Source organism: Camponotus floridanus, unplaced genomic scaffold, assembly GCF_003227725.1.
Source record: "Camponotus floridanus strain SB8 unplaced genomic scaffold, Cflo_v7.5 scaffold53, whole genome shotgun sequence".
Lineage (NCBI taxonomy): Eukaryota > Metazoa > Arthropoda > Insecta > Hymenoptera > Formicidae > Camponotus > Camponotus floridanus.
In genome coordinates this window covers 1,189,459-1,217,290 of record NW_020229692.1, presented here as the reverse complement: position 1 = coordinate 1,217,290, position 27,832 = coordinate 1,189,459, and the positions used below count along the sequence as shown (strand labels likewise).

The 27,832-nt window shown below is 30.9% G+C and overlaps 1 protein-coding gene and 5 non-coding genes across 8 annotated transcripts in view; 2 read left to right on the top strand and 4 right to left on the bottom strand.

The window, feature by feature from the left end:
- LOC105253951 (mannosyl-oligosaccharide 1,2-alpha-mannosidase IB) overlaps positions 1 to 27,832 on the bottom strand; it is a 338,720-nt gene that overhangs the window by 193,776 nt on the left and 117,112 nt on the right. The gene's annotated exons all lie outside the window — the stretch shown is intronic.
- Positions 10,132 to 10,204, bottom strand: Trnar-acg. The gene has a single exon. It is a non-coding gene; the product is annotated as a tRNA-Arg (tRNA).
- On the top strand, positions 10,555 to 10,626 carry Trnae-uuc. Its single transcript has one exon. It is a non-coding gene; the product is annotated as a tRNA-Glu (tRNA).
- On the bottom strand, positions 11,498 to 11,571 carry Trnai-aau. The gene has a single exon. It is a non-coding gene; the product is annotated as a tRNA-Ile (tRNA).
- Positions 22,709 to 22,780, bottom strand: Trnad-guc. Its single transcript has one exon. It is a non-coding gene; the product is annotated as a tRNA-Asp (tRNA).
- On the top strand, positions 23,154 to 23,225 carry Trnad-guc. Its single transcript has one exon. It is a non-coding gene; the product is annotated as a tRNA-Asp (tRNA).

Below are 27,832 nucleotides of genomic sequence, written 5' to 3'. Positions count from 1 at the left end.
TGGCGCGGTGCTATCGCGTAGGGACCACCTAGTTTTTATTCCCCTCCATTACACGAGACCTTACTGAATGGGCCACGAGAGAGGACGCACACGACGGGTCATTACGCATTCATGAAGATTATATGCAGTTCAGGCACGTCGCGCGTGGGAAATTGGGCCGAGATTGTCCTTATCGTCATAAATCACGTTTGATATCGCCGACTTTTCATTTCCACCTCTATCGATCGTGAAATCTTTCAAATTGTCAAATTTCTTGTTCCGAGAATACCTCATCTTACTCCAAGATATTTATGAATGTTCGAAAAAAAACCAATTATAAATACTTGTAAATATATATATATATATATATATATATATATATATATATATAATTATAAATATGAAAGTATTTTTAATTGTTTAATCATGTTAACAATGTATATAATAGCTCGTTATTTAATTTATTAATTAATATGTAAGAAAAATAAAAATGCCTAGCATACATCGCTATATTTTAGATATCACATTTCGCAATACTTTCCACCGAGAATCGAGTTTCACGAAAAGAAGAATTGATCGAAAATGATTATAGTAAAGAGAAGCAAGGATTTTGAACGTAACGAGCACTTTGCGTGCTTGCAATAATCAGTACAAGGCGAGCCGAATAAAAGCAAGATTGAAAAAAAGGAGAGTAATGAGTCAAGATTGGGGATGAAATTAAAAAGAGAAAAACCGTCAGAGTTTAGCGTGATTCTTTATAGCGCTCTCGCTTTTGATGCTCCAAGATTGAAATCGTACCAGAAGGAAAAATGGTCTCTTAAAGATCCAGCTACGAGTCGCTGGGCGTAGGAATAACAAGCGAAAACCGGTTCGATACAAAAATAAAATTGAGTTCATCATTGCTGAATTCGATCGGCCGTTTATGTGACTTGAATGATTCAGGCGATGCAAAGAACAGCGCGAGTTAAAGCCGACTTATCGCTCCTCCTGTGTGTGGGAAACTTTAATATCTGCGCGCACGGTAGTCGATTCATCCATCAACCGGAAACGATCTTTATCTTTATCGCCTCGAAATCTCGACGAAGAACGATAAATCAAGATTCCTCGCATTTTAATAACCCCGACAGCATTGCCGTCATATTTCACTTACGTACGCGCCTAAGTCACTGCACAGCCCGCAAAACGTCACGCGAACGCCAGGGACGGACCATAATTTCCATCAGCTGCGGTAAGTGGTCCGAGCAATAATCACGTGAGAACGCAATTTTACGGTCCGTCGTGCTGGCAAGACTCGCAGTTAAATTTCTATTGCTCTCACCGCTTCGTCCCGACGGCCGCAGAGTCATTATTTCGACGCATCGGTTAATTTTACAGCACGTCCGAAATATATCCGGTCGAAAGATGCGTCGCATCGTCACTTACGCAATGCGAAATTGCTTGCGGTAACGCGTTCGCATCGCCGTCATTCATCTTTGCCGCAAACGAAACAGCAATCTCGACGTCCTGTAATTTTTTTGATTTACAAATTATATAGATTTTTTAAAAACGACGGAATAAGAGAAAACGTGTAATATAAACACTTCATACTTTTACACGCTCCCTATGATATGGAGATAACTAAAAAGAAGAGATAACTAACGAAGTAATTCTATATTAAAATAAGATTGAAATGAATTCATTTTTTCGTATATAAATACATGAATTTTTATCGTAATATTTATTTACATAATATATAAAAAAATACATATCTTCTAATCTTTATTCATTAAAGAGAATAATTATAATTCGTTATTTTGCATTTCTTTATCTAATTTCTTATTTTCCTCAGAAGGATCGTATTCATGGAATGGAATTTCCACATCTTCTACTCGAGGCTTATGGGATTTTTTATTGAAAGATATTTGAATATCTTGCAAGGTTTTATTTTTGGTTTCAGGGAGGATGAAGTAAAGAGCACTAGTTCCGATCAATGCTACAGAGCCGTAAATAGCGAATGTACCTTCGGGCTTTATTAATTCTATCATAGACGGCATCGTCTTGATCACCACGAAGGAGCACGTGAAGCCGAAGCTCGACGTTAATCCGGAGCCGAGCCCGCGAAATTTTCTCGGGAACAGCTCGCCGCAAAGTAACCAGGGTATAGGAGTGAGTCCCAACGGCAGCAAAGCTACGTAAGTGACGAGTAGAATTACGGGAATCCATGGTCTTCCAATATCAAACGTCAAGCTTGCGCTCAAGGATAACAGAGTAACAGCTACGCCGAAACCGGATATGAACGTCATGACGCGCCTGCGATACATCTTCAAAAGAACGCACATGATAATTCCGAATATCAAGCGAATCGCATCGATGACCAGAGTTATCAGATACGCGTATGCTTGGTCCGAAATGTCCGCCAACATTTCGACACAGTAGTAACTCATCACATTAGCACCCGCGAACTGCATGACAAAAAAGTACAGACTGACAATGCCGAAGGGCTTCAGGAAGTATCGCGATGACCAAGGCTTTACGAACGAGCGCAGTATCGATCGTTTTCTGTTCCTTTTTTTAGCGATTTCCATAAGTCTGGTGGTTTCTAACAGGGAGAATTCCTCGAGCGAGCGTTCACCACGGAGAAATATCCACGAGCGTTTTGCCTCCTCGATTTTGCCTCTACCGAGCAGCCACATCGGACTCTCTCGCGAGAAGATGCAGAAGATCCAGCTGATTATAGGCAACACGGCGCAGATATAGGCGGTAGTCCGCCAGTTCAACCAAGTTCCCATCGCGTGACATGCCAATATTCCAACGGAAAGGGTCAAACAGACCGCCCCCAGTAGAACACCGCGCAACAGGGAGTCGCTCGTTTCACCCACGTAGATCGAAAAAATTGGTGCCTGGATTCCGACGCAGTATCCAGTCAAGAGTCTGCTCGCTATCAAAGTTTGTACGTTATTGGCGAGGCCGATACTCAGCCAGCTGACGCAAAAAATAGGAAACAGCAGCAGCAACGATGTCCTTCTGCCGAATCTTTCCGCCATGAAACCGCCGGTCCAACATCCCGGTGCTATTGGCAGAACCGCGGCCGCCGCAATCCATGATTCTTCGTGTATAGTGAGCATCCCGAAGTGACCCACATCTGTAGATTCCGATAAAGGTTCGCTGTCGTTGAAAGAAATTGTCTTTAGCTGCGGAAGAAGTATCGCACTGTAACCGTTTGACATGCCGGCCGCGATGATTCCCGTCAGTGGTCCTAGAGCTGTCAATAATTGTTTGAGATGTAACTTGATTTTGGTATCCGATACGTTGCAGTCATAAATATTCATTGCACTATCAATAATGATCTCTACAATGAAAAGAGAGATGTTAATTAAAAACGATAATTAGTTCTGTTCACTGGATATTTTCGAAAATGCACATTTATGTATGAAAATTTTATTTCATACTCTATCTTTATTCTTTTTTTTCCTCAAAATTCATTTGTTCAAAACGTGCAATTTGCAACTCTCGAGTGATAAAACAATATGTCACTTAATAATATTGATCGGAGGCAAGTTCAAAATAAATGGACTGGAACCGAAAGAAATTGAAAATTTTATTACAATCTATGAGACGTTCGTAATCTGAAACTATGTATGTCAAACTGATCGACATGATCTTCGGATCACCAAGATCGTATCTTATCTCTCCCACTCAATAATTGAAGATTATTAAAAACTGAAATAATTCACGCGTTTCCACATGACGACTGAAACAACAAGTTATCGTGCGATCCAAATAAATAATACTAACGATTGCTGAAAAATGCGTTCGTAATTTATGTCGAATACACTGTGATCAACAATGTACAAACAAAAAGACATTTAATTATGTGCCTAATGAAACTCGAGCTGTTTCGCTCTTATAAAAAAATTTTAAGCATTAATTTCACAACCATATTTTCTCTCAAAAGCTGAAGTTTCATAGAAATTTTATATTTAATACTGTCGCATGTCAGTTATATAATGTTGCATTGTTTTATAAACTAACAAGACGTAATCTCTTGATGAAATGGCTTGTCTAGCACCGAGACTCTTTTTAAAGGTTTTCACGCTCGAAGCTACTTAGATAATGCCAGTATGTTTTTAGCAGTATTAGACTAAAGATGCAAAATAAGCAAGAAAAGCAAACTATTAACGCTCCGCTGAAAAATTCAAAATATATTTATAGTAGCTTAAAAACGCGAATAATACTAATATAATATCAAATATAATAAAATAGATAATAATCAAAATAATTAAATATAATAAAATATATGACAATGAAAATAATTAAACTCAAAGTTCTAATATAATAAATATTTTCTTTATTTCTCTCTTTTCCTTAATAAATAAGCAAAATTTTTTATCAGTTTTTTAGAAGATTATTTTTCCACGCACAATCTTGACGGCTAAGAACACGAATTATACGACACTTAAATTCAATCTTACATCTATATTCTTTGCACGCGGCAAATCCAGATGTCTCACGTCAAAATAATTAAGTCGATGCATCGCTCTACCGTGTAGAAAATTAGACACGCCACGTGCGTGACGCACATACGCCCTTGCACGAAAATGAAATTAAAATCTCCGTCCTTTCTCTCCGCGCCCATGCAAAATAATTTCCCTGCAGCGCTCCGGAATACGCCACGGTATTTTAACTAGCTGAAAAGGGATTTAAATGATCCGGGCGGTCGCGAGAATTTAATACGCGGCCCTCGTCGAGCGACGAGGGTGTTTCGTATTTTGGCCGGCTGCCAAATGCGATTTTCGCGTTATTTATCTTCCGCGAGGGAGGATGCGAGCATTTCGCGCGAGGATACGGGCCGAGCTCGTCCGCATCGATGTGCTACACGCATCGTGTGTGCTTGTTTCGCCGATTAAAAACTAACGACTCCGCGTGAGAGAAAAGCACTAATGCCGAGCGAGAGATATTTAACACGTTCCCCGTGCTTTGGTGTAATTAAACGCTTTTGTACCGTTTTCGCTGCTAATTCCCGCCATTAATTTCGGATAATTTTCATCCGTAAAAAGAGGTGAGATTTATACCATCCTCTCTCTTTTGCAAAAATTACCGCGCACGCAAAATACATTACATAAAAGAAGAAAAACATCTTTCCACATTTTTCGACATGTTTCCGTTCTTTTAACTTGTTAAGATCCCTGCTTAAGAAATTTAAAGAAATTACTTCTACAAGTGATCTAATTTTCTCGAAAGTGAAGGAAAGAAATTTTCTCTTTGCTGGCTTTGCTCGAGTCTCTAACTGAAAGTTTCGCATTTCGTGGACGTATTTCAGGACCGACATAGTTAAAATTCTCAGAACGCGAAGGCAATCGGTAGACCAATAAAAATCAAGAGATCAGATGGGTAAACAGTGAGCCTGGCAAATTCTTGCCAATCCTATTACCAGATTTCTAACTCTTTGATGTATTTACTGTAAATATTCTGGCGCGAGGTATGCCTACTGCTCACGTAGCACACGAGAGATACGCCTTTTAATGTCGAGGACTCTCAAAAGTCTCGTTACCCCACGGGTAACTGTAACCTCGACATTAGAGAGGAGATACTTGTTTAACGATGAACGCTTTTACGAGAATGTCCATTGAGATTCACGCAGAATAAGGATTTTGAGGGTGCATTTTAATGAACTCGAAATGGGATGAGAACTAGAATGCAGTTTTGACGAAAGCAGAGAGTAGAAATCGATAATGAAAACGACGAAAGTCTTAACACCGAATTAATAACAGATATAAGTTCAATCGAAAGTAAAGTTACTTCAATATACGCGCATTATGTTTCTACAAAATAAGCGGGAAATTGCAGAGTGATGTAATATCGTCATCATAATTTCCGGATACGATGTTTACGAAGGCTTCTCTTTAGAGAGTACCGAAATTTCCTGGAAAATTTATAAGCGCAATCTCGGGAGAAATTTCTGAAAGACCTCAGGTAATTCTAAGGTCTAATATAAGTTTTACTCGTCCTCTCTTCCCAGTCTCATATATATGTACAAGCGGAAGACTTATTTAACGGTGGATGCTCTTATGAGAGTGCATGTCGAGAATCAGGGAGGCCAGGGCTGTCGTAAATGAATGTTGACGAGCTTTTGAAGAACGATGCAAGAAGGCTTCGAAAGGATAACGGTGTTTTACGCGATGCACGGTGAAATCTCTGGAAAATATATTCTATTATTATTTATTTTATTATTATTATTTGCACACGATGCCTGTAGATGATAATAATATTATAGTAATTTTGAAATTTCGAATTCTTCTTAAATAATATATAAACACAAAATTTCAATTTTTCAAAATGTGTTAAAAGCAATAATTATTATAGCTATATAAAGTTATTCTTGCACCGCTCATTATTTGTCTCCCGATTGAAGTATTTTCTGAGAATTGATTTACTATCAATACATTTATCTATCATTAGTGGAACATCTATTCATTCTCGAGAATACTCCGTTCGCATAGCATACCTGTGACGACTAAAAGCTTCGAGAAAGCCACCGTCGAACACGGATGGACCGGCTCGCGCAGGGAGATTGATGCGTTCCGGAGCAGAAAAAACAACTCGCGTGGGATGCATTTGTTCGGGGTTTTAGGTGAAGAAAAAAAGCTGCTCCTGCTAAAACGACCGGGAGAAAAGTTTCCACGGGAGAGAGATAGGAGAAAGGGAGCAAATGACGAAGGTCGCGAAAACGAGTATACTAACTTTCTTGGGAGGATACTGAAGGATGATGTGGCGAGTGGAAAAAAAAGCTTTCAGAAGGGTTCTTTTCGATGGTCAAACATTATGCTCTTTGTAAGTTTTCAATCAAATGTTCTCTCTTATAATAACTGCGCAATGTATGTAAAAAAGTCGATAGATGAATATAAACATGAAATTTAATAGAAATAAAAATTGGAAGCTCTAATTCGTGAACAGAAATCGTGAAATTGGAAAAATATTTAGGAGATATATGATTATAAACTTTTGATAGAACGAACCCGTAGGATGCAATACAAGTTTTATAATTAAACAGCAGAATTTTGAATAATTGTATAACAAGAAATGCGCTAAACATAAGTTCAATTAAGAATGTATATATAAGATGTTTCTGCTTAATATTTTTAACGAATATTGTGCCGGTAATTTTACGATATATATTCAGAGTAAAAAAATAAACTTGGACAGCTGTGGAATATTTTATAAATAAAATAAAAAATGAATCTGTTTCTCTTTCCTCGTTTTTTTCTATCGGAAAATTAATATTTAAGAACGTAAACTATATAAATACAATGTTATGTGATTTAGCATAGTAGATTAATGCGAAAAAATATTGTTGGACATAGCAAATTTTCTATTTTTTGCAATTTATTTTGTATATTTCGCATTGGATACAAATCAATTTGTCAAAAATTCTGGAAGAATTCCAGAAAGTACCAAACAATTTCGAAAAATGATCGGCTATTGTTCATCGCTCGGGCAACCAATTTCTCCGTAGATTTATAACGCATCCCTCTTTGCAATAATATCAAACATATTACCGACGTTCAGCATGCGATTCGTGCCAGGATGGCGAAATGATTGTTTTATGAGTAGTTCTATTGCCTCGTTCGTTGAATTTTCCTAGCATATGAGCAAAACATTACTCGTAATATCCGAAGAAGTCCATCATGCAAAACGATGCAAAAGATATTTATCAACAAGTATATAATGCAAAATCTGTTTTTAATAATAAAATTATTATTGTTATCAATTGGTATAAATTATTATCTGATATTCGATACATTTCTCTTATTATGTAATTTATATATGCACTAATATTTGTATTCATATAAATTAATGTAACATCGATAAGAAAACTATACATGGCAATATATATACATATAGAGAGCAAAGAGATCTCTAATATTTACTCCAAAATCGGTCAATTTCTCATTATTTCAATTTCTCATCATTTTCATATAAATCAGAAATAAAGAGAGAGAAAGGAATAATAGGAGAAAGAAATCATTTCAATTTTCTATTCTATATCATTTCTACATTAGATTAAAGACTATTTGTCCTTTTTCATCAATACTTGCAAATAATTATAATCGGTTTATCTTTGTAAATTCAAAAAATATTTTTTTTAATTCATTTTTTAATCCAGAATTCGAACTTCGCTTTCGATTTTCTGAATATACGAAATGATTTAATTTTCATGAAAAAGAAAAATGCAATTAGATTTTCATAAAAATAGACCAAATAATCGCTAGTACATAATAAATCATGTCAATTTTTTCGTTATTACTGAATTTGTTGAAGCGCAGGTTAATAGAAAAAAAAAATTCACTAAAACGTATCATTTCATATTGTAAAATGGGAATATTCGACAATTGCTTTATTATGCACTGTAAAACCGAAAACAGAGAGAGTGCTTTGGCTAAGGTATATTAAACTATCTAAGGCACATTTTATCAGAATATAATAAAATTATAATTTTTATAATAAATTTTTATTATTATTATTATTTTATTATTATTTACTTATTTTCTGTTCCAATTATTAAAAAGTTACGAAGTGCTAGATAACTTAAAATTAAACACCAAGTCATTAATATAAAAATAGTATAAAAATAGTATATACATAAGTTGAAGCAAAAAATTAATAATACTTATTTACAATACTATATTTTTCACTATTTTGTATTTTCAAAAATATCTCCAATTTTTAAAGAGATACTACGTATAAAATGTAAGATACAAGAATAAAGTGTATTTAAAAAAATTACTTGTTCGCATAATTGTAGCATTAAAATGTTCCCTGAATTATTTGCTCTCAAAATATTTAGATTGTAAAACAAAAGTTACTTTATTTAAACAGACCTATATAATGAGAGTTAAATATAAAATTTTTAAACTTATTTCGCGAGCAAAATTCAGGATCTGAACATCTCTTGAGAGTAAATAATTCAGAAAACATTCTCATACCATAATTATGCGAGCAACTAATTTCTTTAATGCACTTTACTTTTAAACACCATGTTACTTTTATTCTTGGTATCTTCTTAAAAGTTGGAGCAAAATAATATTTTTTCGAAGTAAAAAGTAAAAAATAGCAAATAATTTGAGTATTATTAATTTTTTGCTTTGATGTATGTATGCGCTATTTTTAAACGGCTTGGTAGCTTAATCTTAAACTCTTCGTAGCTTTTTAATAATTAGAACAAAGATGTTATTTTTTAAAGCAAAAAAGCTAGCAAATTATTTTCATATAATTTATATAATTTATTATATCTTGATAATTTGGCTTAGATAATTTAATATATCTTGTTGGCTATAACGATAAGCTCTTTCTTTAGGTATCATTCATTCTGCAAAGCATGTATCGAGAATGAATTATGGCAAATAAACCTGGACAAGGAACGCCCAGTCGAGATCAGCCGTACATATTATGAAAATATATGTATATACGTATATCTACTTTGGATAGGCGTCAAATGCAAGAGATCCCAATTAAGCAAAAAGATGGAAGATTCAAATTCAATTTCATCTTGTTTTGGCACCGTTTTATTAAATGACGCAATATAGATGGGAATTGCGCGAGTAAAAATTTTAAAGTAACAAATACATAAAGTAAAACTGAAAGCTTATTCTATCTGTAAAGCAAAATATTACTACAGTTTTTCATAATTTTAGCATGGACTACGCAAAAATATTAGATATGATAAACAGAAAAAATTAAACAATATTCCTTGTTTAAGTATACTTCAATAAATATATAGCAAATATGTTTTTTTTCGAATCTAATAAATTCCTTCAAATGTACTAAATTTAGCAGAAAATTGATAATACAGACATCAAAATATATTATTAAAGTTTTTATGTTTATTGCAAATTTTTTTTCAATTAGCAATTTTATTTTTTCTTTAATTTGCATCATAAAATTTTTACATTTTATGAAAATAAAAAGAAATTATAATTTTAACACAATTTATATATTTAAAATTTTAACTCAATAAAATATTTGCGTTTAAATTACATTATTCAATAAGGTGGAAACAAAAAGATTTACATAAAAACAATCAAATTGAAACATTAATAAATATTTTATAAAAGCACATGTGTAAATTTTATTGAAATATTTATTGTTTAAAAATAAATTTTGCAAAAGATATATCGATCCTGCCAGGATTCGAACCTGGAATCTTCTGATCCGTAGTCAGACGCGTTATCCGTTGCGCCACAGGACCACGATAGATCGGTAGTCTGTATTTTCTATACATTGTATAATTTTATTTTTCTAAATATTATTTTAATAAATATATCAAACAAAAACATTTCTCACATTTTAAACAAGATATATATTATAATGTTTCTTACACATAGAATAATATAAATAGCTTTTTTGAAATATATTTCATTAAACATTTAATATATCTAAGAATTGATATTATTTTGATAATATAATAGTAATCTATCATTTTAATACAACATTATGTTAATTTTAATATTAAAATAAGCTTAATTATCCAACTTTAATATAGATTATTTGTAACAGTACACGCTTCTAAAACCGGCTTATAAGACACTCTTACAAGAATCCGGTATGGTCTAGTGGCTAGGATACCTGGCTTTCACCCAGGAGGCTCGGGTTCGATTCCCGGTACCGGAAATTCTTTTTTTTCTTTTTTTTTTAATTTTTGTACGACATAAAAATTACTAAAAGAGTAAGAATATATCTCCTATATTTGTATATTTGTATATTTTCTAAAATATTTTTACATTTAATATTTTATTCAGCACATGTGCACAAATAAAAGACGCGATCAATAAGTACCATCACGTTTGTGAAAGAAACGAAAAACTTCACGGAGTAAATAAGGCATGGCTATTGCTTTTCTCGATGAAAAAACTTTTTCCTATTCCGGAAGCCACGTCTACTATTCTCCAACACTGTCCCAAAACGGCCCCATTAACGCCTTGACACAAACAAGCCGCGTTGAACTGGAAAAAGTTACTCAATTAGAGCTTTACGTCGTTCCAAAACTTGCTTCGTACTCAGCCAAAACTCAGTCAAATTCTTTTTTTTTCCTTTCCTTCATTTCATCGAACTCGAGCCTTTTAAGTCGAAAGCCAGATATCTTAACACTAGACTATATACTAGATTAAGACTGTCTTATACAAACCAACTTTATAATTGTATACTACTACGAATATATATATATAATTTATATTTTTATTATATTATATTTATTTATATTTCTTACTGCTTCTTGTGCAATCACAAGCATGTATTTATTTCGAAGTTCGGAGTAATATGATTATATTAATTAAATTTTTTTGATAAATTGCACACATAATAAGAAGAAAGAAAAAAATTTTATAGATGCCTTTCTTTTATTCAGTGACCAAATTATTTAATATTAACTAGGAAAATTAGATTTAACTTGAATTTTTTAAATTTAAATTTTGATATATTAAAATATGATCATAATTAAAGGAATTATTATATAATTTAAATATAGCTTGAGCAAAAAAAAACTTGGCCCATGAGGGGATCGAACCCGCGACCTTCGCGTTATTAGCACGACGCTCTAACCAACTGAGCTAATGGGCCAACTTAGCTAGCGCCTGCTTTTATAAGTTGTTGAATAACATCTTTTGCTTTAAAAATTTCAATAACATAAATTCTTAATGCTTTTATTTTATCATCATTATTTTTTTTTTTTTTTTTTTTTTTTTTTTTTTTTTTTCTTTCAAAATAGGTACAATTAAAGTATATATATATATATATATATATATATATATATATCAATTATATTTTAAAGTAAAAAATTCAAAAAATACAGTTTATATAAAATACTATACAAAATTTAATTTTTAATAGTTTTTTTAAAAGATTGAATTTTGATTTTTTAAATTTATTACTATTTTCGATCTTTTTAATTTATTACTAAGAAAAAGATAAAAAATGTTTGTGAAATATTGATTATTGTTGTCCTGGTAATATACTTTATGTTCAAAATAAAATAAACTGTAAATATTATGTCAAATATGCTACACAATAATATTCGTTATATTTTGACATAATTAATCGATACGAAGAAGCTACGCTACTGTAATGAGTATTATCGCACGATATCAGAGGAAAAAATTAAAAATATTTAATGAAGGAATGAATTATAGAGGAAAGATTTTTATGCAAAAAATATACGTTAAGTAAAAAAATACTATAAATAATAAATAGTTTTTTCTTCGAATTATAAGAATGTCACATCGAAAAATAAAAATGCCAAATTGGAGTTTATTTCTGTTATAGCATTAATCTATTTTTTATAAGCCGTTTAACATAATTAAGTTTATATCAAACGACATTATCTTTATATAATATATGTAAATAAAGATTAATATGACATAATTCACAAAAAGAAATTTTAAACTAAAAATTTCTAAAGAATTTTGTATCTTTTTTGAGATATCTCCTAGAAAATTATAAAAATAGAGTAACAAAATTAAAATTATACTGTATTAAAATCGTGTTTCTTTTCTGGATATAGCGTTGACATTTTTTTAAATGAAGCAAATCGTTATATTTTCTGAACTGGAGGTCATTAAGCTCATGTGTTGCAAAGTCTATACACTACTTTGAAGCATTAAAAAAAGTATTTTAACTTTATAATGTTCTCTCCTAGATATAGGTATAGCCCTACATCTTTGCCTTCTTTTTCTAATAATGTTGAACCTCTCGCAATATCAAATTTACGGACTTGGCGTTGGCAAGAAGCTAGCTAGCTCACTAGCGAGAGCCTTTAATGGCATTTTTGCTGTCTCGCTCGTACAATCCTAATAATTCTACGGTTCTCTCCCCTTCTCTCTTTCTTTCTTTTTCCCTTTTTCTTTAGCGAAAAATATCGTGGAATAAGTCTACAAGCTATCATTAACTATTAAGCCGCTGCAGGTGTCCAGTATGACTCTACCATGGCGTCAGCAAACTTTCTTCTATCGCCATACCTGTGAGCAGCAATCTGCTACCGTCTGGCAGAGCTTTAGAAAGGAAAAGAAAGAGAATAATGTATATGAACTTTAAGAATTATGGCGAGAAGAAACATGACTGTGGACACGAGCCAATCGACCAATTATCTAAAACTTTGATGCAATATTTCGTATAATTATACAGGATATCTACAAAGAAAATGTGTGAATATTATAAAGGAAATAAAGAATTTATATTAATTTATGTAAAATTACACAGGATGTCAAAATTAGGAGATGTGTTCCTATAATAAAATATCAAATATATCAAAAATATCGCCAGTAATTATAATTTAATAAATTGAAATTAATCATATAATTTAATAATTATGAGATGCAATATTTAATTTAAAAAATATTACTGGCAAATATAATATTCTACGATATATTGATGGAAAATTTTATTTGAGTTATTTTTTCATTTAACGCATGTGAAGCATATAAAATTATTTCGGAGTTGTATATTATCGTCAAAATTCCATTTCTTCATAAGTAACAATACAAGATTGAATTTAAATTTTCACAGACTTGTTGAGTAGATAAAAAATTCTATATGGAATAAACAGCAATGCATTAAAAGTATTTTAAGATCAATATAACAAAGTCGCGCACAGAATTTATTTTACATTGACAGATGTTCTATTTCTTTTTATGACAAAACTGAATAATAATATTTCCAATAAAAAATGTTTCTTTTTTTTGTTCAAACTTTTGTTTGAATCAACACAACACAATCAATGACAATTAGTGTATATTCGGATAAAGCATAAGCTACTATAAGTATCTCAAATGCAATGAATACGTGAGCACGTGTCATCATCATCGCAAAGCCTAAACGAAGTTTTTTCATTTGCGTGAGTAAATCGCCATAAAATCGTCAGGTAGAAGCAATCGGACAAACTGACCATGTTTGCCATCGACTCGCAGCGCGTCCCGGTTACATCGTAAAACTGTCGTTTTTTGCCTCAATCTCGAATGACCGAGGCTAAATTGAAGCTCGTCGCATATCTCGATTTAACTTACACACGTATGTACGACTGATTCCGCAGGGGATGAAATCGAGTTCAACTGACCTGAAATAAAAAGAGGAAAAAGCCATGTTCAAACTGTTATCTTTACGTAAAATACATTTTTAAAAATTGATAAAAAGAAATACATATTTGTAACTTTAATCAGACTCATTCTCTAATCCTATTCGTTATCGTTAATCTTGCAGGAATAAAAGTGATCATTTTGTAGATCGAATTCAATGTTTATTAAATAAAATACTTGAACAATATAAATCAAATATTTTCAACGAGATTATAGCATATATATATATATATATATATCGTATATCATGGAACAGTTAAAAAGTGAGGAGTGCGAGTGAGGCATGAGATAATTAACGACAGTACCAGCCTTCCGCCATCGCGTTTCGTATATAGCCTGTGCGACGGGTCGATCGGGATCGCCGAGAAGGCGAGGGGAATCGAAAGGTGTGCGGATCCCGTCCACGGACCCCGAACAATCACCGACAAATGCAGCTACTTGGGTGGCAACCTTCCACTTCGCTCTCTTCCTTCATCATGTTTCTCAGCCGTGAAATTCGCTTCTGAAATCGCGGCACGAATTTCTGACAATTCAAAAAAATAACCGCATCCGTGTGTAACTATCGCGAAAGGGACCGACGATTCAACAGCAAGAATACCGTTACTAAAACTCATTTTACATGAGTTCTGTCCGAATATATATTTCTCCTTTTTTCTCTCGCCAATTGAAAAATTGGGGAGATATAGTAATATCATTAAAGATTTTCAAGCATCCAGTGCAGAGAGATTAAGCAAAATTAATGGAGATATTATTTCACTATGTATTAAATTTATTAAATAGAGAAAACTGCTGAAAATGCACGATTTTCTCGATTTTGCATGAGAATTATTCAGAGACTGTAAGTTTCCATAATGCGGAACAAATTTTTCTTTCGCCGCGTGAATTATAGCATGTGCAACCGCGCGAATACTCCACCGTGTGGCCCGTTTTAACAAGATGCAATAGAGACGGATTTAATTAATTAAGAGGATTATTAATATAAATTAAGTGCGCCAGAAATTTTCAGCTCGATATCTTCCACGTTATTTTTACGTGGTCTCGACGGAAAACATTTAAAACTACTCTCGCTATATTCAACAATCGATCATAAACTCATATAATAGAGCAAGGAAACGCGTAATTACTTTCTTAATAAGGCAATAATAATATTTGTTGTCATTAAAAAGAAAAATATATACAAAATACAATAAAAGCATAATTATCCTTGTGCATGATTGGATCCTTTACTAATGACGCTTTTTCTCACAACTAACACGTCTCGCTTATTAGTTACATCGGATACATTCTGATCAGAAATATAATTTAGATAAACAGATAATAAATAGCCTTGATTAGCCATATATAATTTATAATTTTCTTATAAATATTTATAATATTTATAATATTTATAATTTTCTTACTAAATTTCAATCTTTTACATAATAGAAATAGATTCATTTAAAGTAAATTTCATCCATAGTAAATAAAATATTTATTATAATTTGTTAAATGTTATATAGAAAATATTTATTATAATTTGTTTCGTATATATTTTCGAAATACGTGCTCACGCTGGAAATAATACATTGTTCTTTTTATAATATGTATATACTGTCATTTTAATTAATTTTTAGAAAAGGTATATTAAGTTAATATTTGCTTCAAGTTATTGCCTCTTTTCCGAGACATTTTTAAAAAGTTATATTCATTCAAGAGTTGACACATACTATGTTGTACGGAAGTATATGCAGGAATTTCTTTTTACGCAATTGACACTATATATCAGTTTTATGCATGCAAAATGATCCGTCACAAATATTGAATATTAATGCGATATGCTATCATATTTCTCGACAACAAGGAAACTTATACACGTAACATATATACGTCAAATTTTTATTTATTTGATAAGCGATAAGAAAATTATCTTTGACAGATAAATTACAAGTTGTTCATTTAACTAAATGTAAATAAGCTTCATATACATAATCTACATAATTTAAACTTTATTAATGAAAATAGATATAATAATGATGGGAATATTCGTTTGACAATCAACATGTTAAATAAAATTTAAGAAATTAAAAATTTGATAAGATAATAAAATAATTTATAGTTACAAATAAAATAAATATTATTCTTCGAATAAACGTTGGATTTTACTTGTGATAATAGCTTTTTTATAATTAATTGAAAGTACAATTATTATCAGCATATATACAAACATTAATTTAAAATAAGTATAAAATATTAAGCAGATGTGGAATATTATAATTAATTTATATTATACAATAATGTATAAAATATTATAATTAATTTATATTATAACATAATGTATAAAATATTATATAATTAATTTATATTATAAAATAATGTTTAAAATATATTAAATAATTTGGGACAGGTAAATTAACTATAACACATTGCTATTTGACCTTTACGAGGTATAGTGTGTTATTTGTACCACGACACTCGAGCAGTAAAGTAGTAGTGTGAGAGACGCTCCATATATTATAAATTCTTTTTCGAAAAGTGATCGTGACAAGTATCGAGAAATAAATCATTATAATTAACGATCAATGAATTTCCAATAAGCAATACATAATGTATGATCGCGGCGACAGCTCTTTATTGAAATGCATATATATTTCTTGTGATTTATATATTATTACATATTATATATACTATTTGAAATCAAAATTATCCTTTTATTATTTTCATAATTATTTCTCTAATGATGAGAGTCAAATATATTCGTTCGTATTTCGTCTGATGCTTTCATTTAATTTTTCATGATTTAAATATAATTTACGGATTAAGACGAATCAGAAATAAATCGCAGAATAGAACAATTAATACGATGAAAGACCGCGCGTAAAAATACATTAATTGTTTCATAAATGATTAATTTATCATTTAAAAATAGAATGGCGTGTATATTTTAAAATGCGTAAAATATTTTGGACAGAGAAATAATAATAACACGTTCGGCCTTGATGGCGCGTAACGCGTTATTGTTATATCCCTGCTTTATTATCATTCGTACAGTGACATTCGAGTAATAAAATAATAGCGTGAAACGCTCCATATGTTGTTATATTCTTTTTCAAAACGCGATTGCAATCGAAAAATTTCGTTATAATTGTGATAATTAACGATTAATTAATTTTTGATAAATATATAACGTGCAATAATAAGTCTTCCAAACGCATATTCCATATAATCATTTGTTATTTCAAACAGAAAGTAATAAGCATAAAAATTATAATTTGTTTTGTCGCAATATATATGGACAATAATTATTTCTTTAACAATTATTTCTTTAGACTTAAAGAGTTAAATATATGTTATCTAATTTAAATTTGCTGTCAAGCTAATTTATCATTCGGATTTCAGATCGTGTAATAAGATACAAATTGTAAAATCAATTAAATTTAATCAATCGCATTTAAATGAAAAACAGTAATAATTTAAATAATAATTAATTTAAAATTTAAGAAACAGAATATTTTACATAAATTATTCTGTATCACATAATAATATTTTGCGGCGACATAATAATAAATTAATTTATTTTTTAGCGTTTTCTTACGTATTGTTTATTGTGAGATTTATTTGATTGAGATCTGTCATATGAACAGTGTTTAAATCTAATTATATTTTTTGAAATTTGTTATCGAGAATCGTATTTCTGATATCAAATTAGAAATCTCATTAAACATTGTCGAGCGATGTTCAAAGTTCTGCTCCAACAAGCGGTTCGCAATCGGAATTCGGGAATGCCGTGTAAAGTGTCACGCATCTAAATACGGAAGTGTCGTGTAAAGCATCGTGCATGTAAATCAATGAATCTTGATAAAAGCAAGAGCACGACTGATTAAAAGAAGGAGCAAGTCTTAGGAAACATCAAGCACTAACGAAACAATCCTGAAATAAGTTATTATTTTGCATATTAATTGTTATATAAATCGCGTGCGTAAATTAATTCCATTCGTTTATTGAAACGATTTAAACAAGAGTTCATTAGAAAGAAATTCTTTTATAGAAGTGCTGTAAAAGTTCTATTAAAAAAACATAGTCTTTTCAGAATTTATAAAATGATTCCATTATATATCTGCTTATTATTGTATGCGTCGATTAAAAAATTCGATACATACAATAATAATTTTATAAAATACAAATTATTTGATTATAATAATTGATTAATGACAATCGCGCGAATAATTTTATTACTTGTATATAATTTATAACATGTACCGATTTTATCTTGATATTTCATAGTTCATCTATTTATGTAGAAAATCAAAAATTTTGCTTTAACTGATGCAAAACCAAATTAAATAAATTAGCAATTAAATAAATTAAATAAAATAGCAATTAAATAAATTACATTTAATGTGATAATAATTAATATGACCGTTTAATTAATTTTATGTTATTATACTATATTTATACATACACACGCGTATATTTTCTCATTCTAAATTATATTATATATTAAATATTATAAACAATTTTGTAATTAATCAATTTTAATTAATAACTTGACTCTATATCAATTAAAGCAAAATTATATTTAAACGTCTCAATGAATAATCATAAAAGTTATAGGATCATAAAATCTATACATTTATCTGTTGCCGATATTATTTACTAGCTAATAGAAGTTTCTCTTATTTCTCGATTATGGAGATTAAAATGTTAAATATAGTCACATCAAAATATCATTAGAATCTCTCTCAATAAAAGATAGAGTTATTGGCTCTGAGAATCGATAAGTTTAGCAAAAGAAAGTAAAAAAATCAATTCTGATTGTAGAGAAATAAAAAATATTTAGGATTCCTAAAATATAATTTTTTCATTTTTTATTTTATCAAGGCGCAACAGCTTATATTAATCAGAAAAATATAAATTTTCAATTTTTAAATACATATTAATTATATAAATTGTAAAATTTTATTGTAAAATATTTTACTGTAAATTAAATCGGAAAATGCATATAACACAAAGTTTATTAAATTAATATTTTGGTAAATATATTTGATAAATATAATCTTTTTAAAGTTTATCAAAATTATTCAAAAGTTTAATAATTTATTTTTTCGTGCCAAAGAGTTATCAATAATTTAAAGAAACTTTTTACTACAAAACTCCTAATTACAGATATCATAATTACAAATCATCAAAGTTCTTTTAGTATGTAATATATAAAAATTATTGAATAAGAATATAAAGAGATACGATGCTAAATCAACAATACAGAGAGATTTATACGTGTATATATATATATATATATATATATATATATATATATATATAGAGAGAGAGAGAGAGAGAGAGAGAGAGAGAGAGAGAGACCTGCAAGATATATTGAATGATATCGTTGTTGAAAGCGAACATAATTAAGGCGGATTCACCAGACAGGTGTCCTAAAACCTTAAAGCTTTTCAAGCGTTCCGACTGATTTCCACGCACTCATCGCGTGCAACGGCGGCATATCTCTAAAAACGACCTGTCAGGTGACTTTAAATTTATTCTCGATTATGGCTTATTATGGTCAAACATACGATTGCGAATCTCCCCAGTTAGAGACGATGCCTCGTCGTCTCGAGACGTTCCCCCAATAGAGAATTCTTACATATAATTATATCCTCCCCGACATCGTGATTTCTCCCAGCTCTTTCGGCGCCTATCATGGGAGTCGTTAGATGCGTGTTAGATGATCCGCGACAACACTCGTTGTTATTCATAGTCGACACACACGGGCTGATGTTCGCAATGTGATAACAGTGATTGCGAAGATTCATGGTACATGAGAGAGATTCGTTTTATTAACGTTTCGGTGATCTATAGAGTTTATCGCAAAATGATAAATATTTCCAGCTAAATTTATCCAATAAATTAAAAATCGATTTATAAATATCATTTAGTAAGAATTTTATGAGATTAAAAATTAAATCAACATTAAAAAAATATATAAAATAATCTCATAAATTAATAATTAGGAATTTGGCTCAAATAAATAAATTTATTTGAGCCAAAGTTCTTAATTATTAATTTACGAGATTATTTTATATTTTTTTTCTTTTATAATACTTGTGTGTGTGTGTGCAAATTTTGATCAGAAACTTTAAAATTTCTAACAGTATGTAAAAATATTATGAAATTCATAAACCACATTTATCAGCATATTTACAAAATTGATTACATTATTATATAGAATTGATTATATAGAATTTAATGAGTTATTTATTTTTAAATATAATAAAAAATGAATAAAAAAAAGAAAATTTATTTCGATAAGAAATTGAATTCTCTCGACAAACTTTTAAGATATTATATACTATTATATTATCGAAGAAAATACGGTTCTGATATTTTCGTACTTGTACGAAACACAAATCTTAGGAACTTTGAATAATATGTGATTAAGGATGAAAATATCTCTCTATCCCGCGTCCTCTTTTTTATAAAATAAATAATAATTAGAAAACAAAATGTCACAGATAAAGATAAAAAAAAATTGCTTGCAAATGTTAGGTAAAAAAATAACAATACTTCTAATTATTCATATCATTCCACATAAACAATCGAATCGTTCAATTTGGGATCGGCATGGTAATAAATGCCCAATCACGTTAAGATCGATTTGTATTAATATATAATTGGAATATGTGCGTGCTTAGTTAATCGAAGTGCGAAATTTATCGCGAGAGCAAGAAGGTATTGAAAGGGGACAAAGGGGAGAAGATACCCCATATGCGATTACAGCTATTTGATATGCCGCGACACTCAAAACTCGTACATCACACTTAACCGTTGAATATGGAACAGTCAGTCCTGGCAGCGGCGCATCCAGCATGCATAGACCGCAATTATGGCCGTTAACTATCGTCGGCACGCACGCCGAGCACGAATTTTCCATTGTGCCATAGGGCCTCATTCAACGCTCACCAGCATCGTAAAGAAAATCCTCTTCCTCTTTCGATAGTTATATTCGATAATAAATAATATAAACCGTCCGCGGAGAAAAGGAAAATATTTGTAAAACATTTTTCTTAATACTTTTGTAATCCCATCAATACCTTTATATAGGAAGTTTATAGGATGAAATAAATAAATGAAAATATCTTATTTTATCAATGACTCGATTAATCTTACTTAAATAGAAAGTGGAACAAAAATATTAAAAAAGAAAATTTAAAATACATTTCAGAATTTATTTAGCTATCAAATATGATGTAATGCCTTCTTTGTTATATAATTGTCATATTGATATCATATCTGTGAAAAGATTAAACTCGTAATATGTAACGACAGATCTAAAAAAACGATACAGGTTTTTACATTTACAGGAGTGTTTGACATATCATAATTTTTCTTCCCTCATCAATAAATATATTTTGCTATTTGCATATAAAATATAACATAAAAAGCGTGTTTAAAGAGTTATAAATAAATTTAACAAATTTTTATTGTAACAATTCTTTTTTAGATAAGAATAATTCTTTTTTAGAAGACTGATATAAGACTGACTTCTTGCAAACTAGAACAATTATTTTTCAATCAAATAAATATCAAAAAAATTTTCAATCTATCTTAATTTATATTATATTTATCACTTGAGGAAACTCTTTTCCAAGTCGACAACAGTTTTAGTTATTTTTATATTAATATAGCTCACAATGCAATGTATGTAAAATTTAACTATATGTAACCAAATGTTCACATTATACATGTTATACATAAGAAAAGAGATATTTATGATAATCGAGCGAGATGAACAACAGCTATATTACGTATAGTTTATTCAGGTAATCTTATACATTGTGTAAATCTCGGCAGATAACGTGCAAAAAGATTTCAAGACTTTCAGACTTTCTTTCTTTCGCGTTGGTCGCCTCTATTTCCTGTCGAGACTCCCCGTGGACGGCGCAGGTGTGATTTGTGAAAAAAAGAAACAGGTTCGTACGCCGCCGACAATGAGAAAAAAAAATAAAGAAAACTCGAGAGCAAAAAGAGAGGCACATTCGGACTCGCGATGCTTAGGACAGGACGAGATTGATGCAGTCGTGAGGAAGGAAGGCAGTTGCAGGAGGCAAGCGAGATGGAAGCAGAGAAGAATGTTCCGTCTCCGTGTCACCGCACCCAATAACACGCGAGTAATCACGATTTAATAGCTCAATAACGTCCGCCACGGACCCCGAAACAATTTATCGGTCCCGCCAGTCAATAAATTCGGTTTTTGAGTTGTATACGGTAATCCGGCGAGCGGATTCGGCTGTAGCGCTTGAATCTCAAAGCGCACGCATCGAATTGGGATTGGCGAATTTTTAAAATAACGCGTATAAATCAACCGGTAGAATAAATATCACCCTTTACGATATATATCTCCGTCGTCTTTTCTGATTTCACGGCATGGCATTAAAATATTCGTTATGAAACGTAACACGAAACGTGATCTCGACGTGTTTGTCAGTGTAAGGTAGAATTTAAAATGTAAAGTGCATTAATTATACCGATGAACAGGATCTCATATTCGGTTTAAAAGTGTTTCTTTCCATATGAATTTGATATGAGCTTTTTACGAACACAATTACGAATGCGTGTATCGTTGAATATGAAAATTGTTAGGAAAAAAAAAATTAATTCTCCCCGGCGGGGAATCGAACCCCGGTCTCCCGCGTGACAGGCGGGGATACTGACCACTATACTACCGAGGACTTGTTGACTTGTCGTTCTTTCTTAGTCTTGACATGTAGTGCGGCATCCTCACATTTGATATTTTCAATTTTTAATGTTAATAGTTATTGCATTTAATTTTTGTATACTATCATTAGGATATAAACATTATATCATAATATGTTAATATCTTTAAATGTCAAATAAAAAGAAATTTTGTCTTTATTCAAATCCATATATAACCAGTTTTAGAGATAAAAACTTAGAGAAATAATTAAATATTAGCGATATTATAAGCAATGTAAATATTTCAAATAATTAATGTGCTCCGATACACACATATATGTATATTTCATATTGAGAAATCTCTCTTCCTAGAGAAAACGACAATAACGAACGACAACTTTCAACAAGTCCTCGGTAGTATAGTGGTCAGTATCCCCGCCTGTCACGCGGGAGACCGGGGTTCGATTCCCCGCCGGGGAGAATTTTTTTTTATTTTTCACGAATAATATACACGCGTCCCTCTCAATTAACAGATTAATTTTTCTTCATAAAATTACTCCCCTTCCTTTAATTCGGTTCATTTATTAAATTATCGTTAAAAAAAATTCCGTTTATGTGAATTGCTATTATGAAATCGTTAATCTATTAATACATCCACGTTAATTTTACAAATTATATTATATTTAATTACACAGAAATCAAATTATAAATAATCGATGTCTAACATTTAAAAGGTAAAGATACTGATCACTATATTCTGAAAAGAAAATTTAATAGCAAGAATTATTTTATATATAATAATAAACAGTATGTATTGCAATGATTATATAGATCTTTTTCGAAGGTATTTCCGATTCGAAAAAGATTTGCTGTCTAAAATCCGGAAAAAAATCGTTCAAAAATAAAGATAAATAAAGAAAGACGTAATGTAATTTTTGCATAAAATCTTGAAGATGTCATATATTTAGTCCTGATATTCTTTTTATATCAAGTCTATATTTTATAAAATGTATGAAATGTAGAAATTTAATATAGCTTAGCCAATAATTTAAATTAAAATATAATTTTGATGAAAATATTATATAGCAATACATTATAATTTGTTCATTCTAATTAAAGAAACGATAATGAATTTTGATTTAATAATTATATGATATAATATTAATATATTATTATTATAAATATAATATTAATATTAATTATATTATATAATCATATAATTATCAAATCAGTGAGTTATTAATTGTGATTTTTTTCTCTCTCTTTCTCTCTCTATTTGCATTTCATTGATGCGATATACATCATTTATGTATAATATCATTTATTTATCGAAATTTATTATCCGCATTTCAAGGATATAACGTGACAACAATGATAACTAATGATAATAATGTGATTACTTTCAATCTAAATGGATTCACACTTTTAATTTCCTTTAAAATGTCTATATGAAAATAGCGTAAAAAAAACGTATATGACTATTCTCATTAGCACATCTTCAAAATCATTGGCTCGTTAAATTCTTCTTTATTAAAGCTTGAAGTCGAAGAGATAAGACATGAATTTTAATTTTGTTCATTAAAAAAAATTTTTTTATATACGGATTATTGGTGTGCGCTATCATTTCTTATCCTATCCTGTATTCAAGACATTTATATTTTTTTCTGTTACGATCACCATATGTTTATCGTTTCTAGTGAAAGCTGGCCGATCTTACGAAATTGTGAACTACTTTGTCGCTTAAGAAATGATTGCTAACACGATCGATTTGCATAGATCCGACGAATAACGCTAACATAAAGCGAGCTGGACGGTGATCTTATTGGATTAATATATGCACTCAGCTTCTCTTCTTAACACTTTCATGACAGAGCATATGTTGCAAGAAGTGAGGATGGAAACTGCGTGTTAATGTAAGATTTGTGTACTATGCAGATAACAGCAAGTAGTCACGTGAATTGCAAAATACGTAGATAAGTGCTTTACGTAGATACAATGTTTATGAGAAAATTTTGCTAAAAAATATTTAATTTTAACATAAATATTAAAGCTTAATATGTATGCATTAAAATACAGCTGAATTTTAAAGTAACACGCCTAATTAATATTTCATCAAATATAACGCAAGTTGCAACGAATATTTTAAATTAAAATTATTAAGCAGACAAAATTGACATATAAAGCAATACTACAAGGAATTGCAATTTTTTACGTATGATACATAAAATGATGAAATGTAGAAAAATTAGATAAAATAAAATCTTACTCCAGTACATAAAAGTATAATGTATCAAAACATCATTTTTGCCAGCTTTCTCACTTATATTTATTCATAATTTCCACAATTTATAAAATCAGAGAGTGAAATATTTCGTAATACATGTGAATGTGCTCGTTTAAAAACGCATTCGGGACAAACTGCGTCTCGAATTTTCATGATGCAATGCGGCGGTACGCCACGTTCACCTATCCTGGTAAATTTACATCCCGTTATTACAGCGGTATTTCGGGGGCATATGTTTGTCGCGTCCCACGTTTCATCATCCAATACGAGCGCTGTTTGTCTTCCCCCATGTCGACGTTAAATCTGATATTAGGATGAGCGCGCGTGATCACTCGTCAATACTCCGAGTGCAGCGACAAACCTATCGATTGTCCGTAAAGTCGATTTTGTAATTTAGATCGACGCGTGGGTCCGTTGCTTTTGACGTCGGTATCGTATCAGCGACGCATCGAAACCGAATATTTCGTCAACGGGAGAATCACAGAATCAATCAATCAATACATACCCGCATCGCGTTCAACACTCCAAAGCGTAAAATGAATAAAATATTCACACTGCATGTAATGATATGTGTATCATTTGCTTTGTATCTTTATTCGCATCAGGATCCATCTCTTCATTCAATCCTTTGACGATGACATAATTGACACAAATTCCATATTAAGTTAATCTTTATTAATTGTTATAAAGAGAATTGTAATAAGATTAACTTAACATAATAACATGTATGAAAGGATTTTTTTGTTGATAAGACGTCTGTCAATTTTTTGAAGACAATAAATAAATAATATGTAGAATGTTCAATATTTAATTCTGATATTTTAGATAAATTTAATACATTAAAATATTTGAACATGCAATATTTAAAAGCATGATTTGTCAATCTCATCAAAGTTAACAATCTTTTTTAAAAATCAACAGACGATAATGCATAAAGGTATGAATAAAACACAAATAATAAAATACGATAATAGATTTGCCATTAAAATATGAAAATAGAAGAAGATATAACTTGTTAAAGGAGAAAAAAATTTATTTTTCATGATACCTGCATACACATTTTTCTCGAGTTACAATAAAAATATCCGTAAAAATAATTCGAAAAGCTGCAATTAAGTTTTTAATGTAACATATGTTTAATAAACGAAAAATGCTATGAATATCTATCTGAAAATGTTATCTTTCTGAGCTATAAATTGAAAACGTATTTTCCTTTGAGTTATTTTATATGAATTATATTTATTCAAGAGATCATTTTTATTCCCAACTGTTGTTAATTTACGGTTGACAAAAGAGGGAAAAAGTATGTCATCCATTTTATAATTAAGATGTATCGAAAATCTATCTTCGTGAATACCATTTATTTAATAAAAGATAAGTAAAATAGACAAGTACTTATAAAACAGTCGGACAATAAAATGACAGTTTCGTTGGATGCAAATATCGCTGCATCGCAAGTACAGTTATTGAGAAAAAAAATAAAAAGATAATGTGAATCGCATGGACAGACGATATCGCAAGAAACGTGCGTTTCAGAATAAATTACTGTCTAAATTACTATGGTACCAGCATCGTCGCCGTCGTTTTGATGGATAATGATAAATTATGCCTCGTTTACGTCTCATAAAGCTCGTTCTATGAATGAACGGAAATCACACGTAGCGATATTTGTCACTTCGCGAAACATCGCTACGTTGTTTTATTTTATTCAGTCGTAATCTTCGACTTTTATACATCGAATACATCGATTTTATACATCGATACTGGCGAATCTTTTTCTTTTCATTGCTGCAAATCATCTTTTCCTATCAACATTAAGGATTATAAATGATAGAGTCTGCGTAACTCGCGGATAAGATAAACATTACAGTTCGCATGTGAAGGACAATCGCGCTCATAAACAATCATGATAGATTTATTGAGAAACTTGTGCTTCTCAATCGTATAGGTGAATTAAAAAATATCGAGAGAGAGAAATGATGAGATACAAGTGACTCAATGCATTTTTTGGCCATCACAAATATATAATTTAGATTATTTAACTGTTTCGATATTTATGTATGGCCATATATGACTTGTAAGTATTAAATTGTACTTTTAAATAATTTAATTCTTAACGTGCAGAAACATTCCACTCTTTTGAAAATTTTAAAGTTTAAATATTCGAGAATTTTAAATTATATGAATAATGTAATTTGTTCTTTAGAATGCATAATAAATGATGCCGCACGTATAATAAACTGCGGTTCTGCGGTACAATAATATCCTTCATAGACCTTTTTATTTCTTCATTGTTTCAAGAAATGACGATTACATTTACAAAACATAAATAGTATGAAAGATGAATTTCCTACAAAAAATATCTTATTCTCTTTTAACATTACTAGCATCGTTCAGCAAATTTATCGCAAGAATGGTAAAATCTCTTGCGAAAAAACGACATTAACGCGACCAAGGAATCATGAATCTTTTTCCCTAGCGTGAACTCGTGAAAAAGATTCATAATCGATTCCCTGGGTTAAGACACGCTTGCAAAGTATCATTTGGTTATGCTCGCGCATGGGACAAGCGTCGTGGGTGCTTTATGCCCGCGTGGGCGTTCTTGACGCAATCAAAAGTCATCATCTCGGCCGGTCGTCATCGTCGTCGTCGTCGTCGTCGAGTCGCGACAGCCGCTCGTGCACGGGAAACCGATGCCGCATGATTTACGATATGACGTGAATTTCAGTTCGCGCACGCGACCTCCATCTCCGTCTCATGTATCCATGCGCAGGAAAACGATCTGTCCTCCTCTTGTGCATAA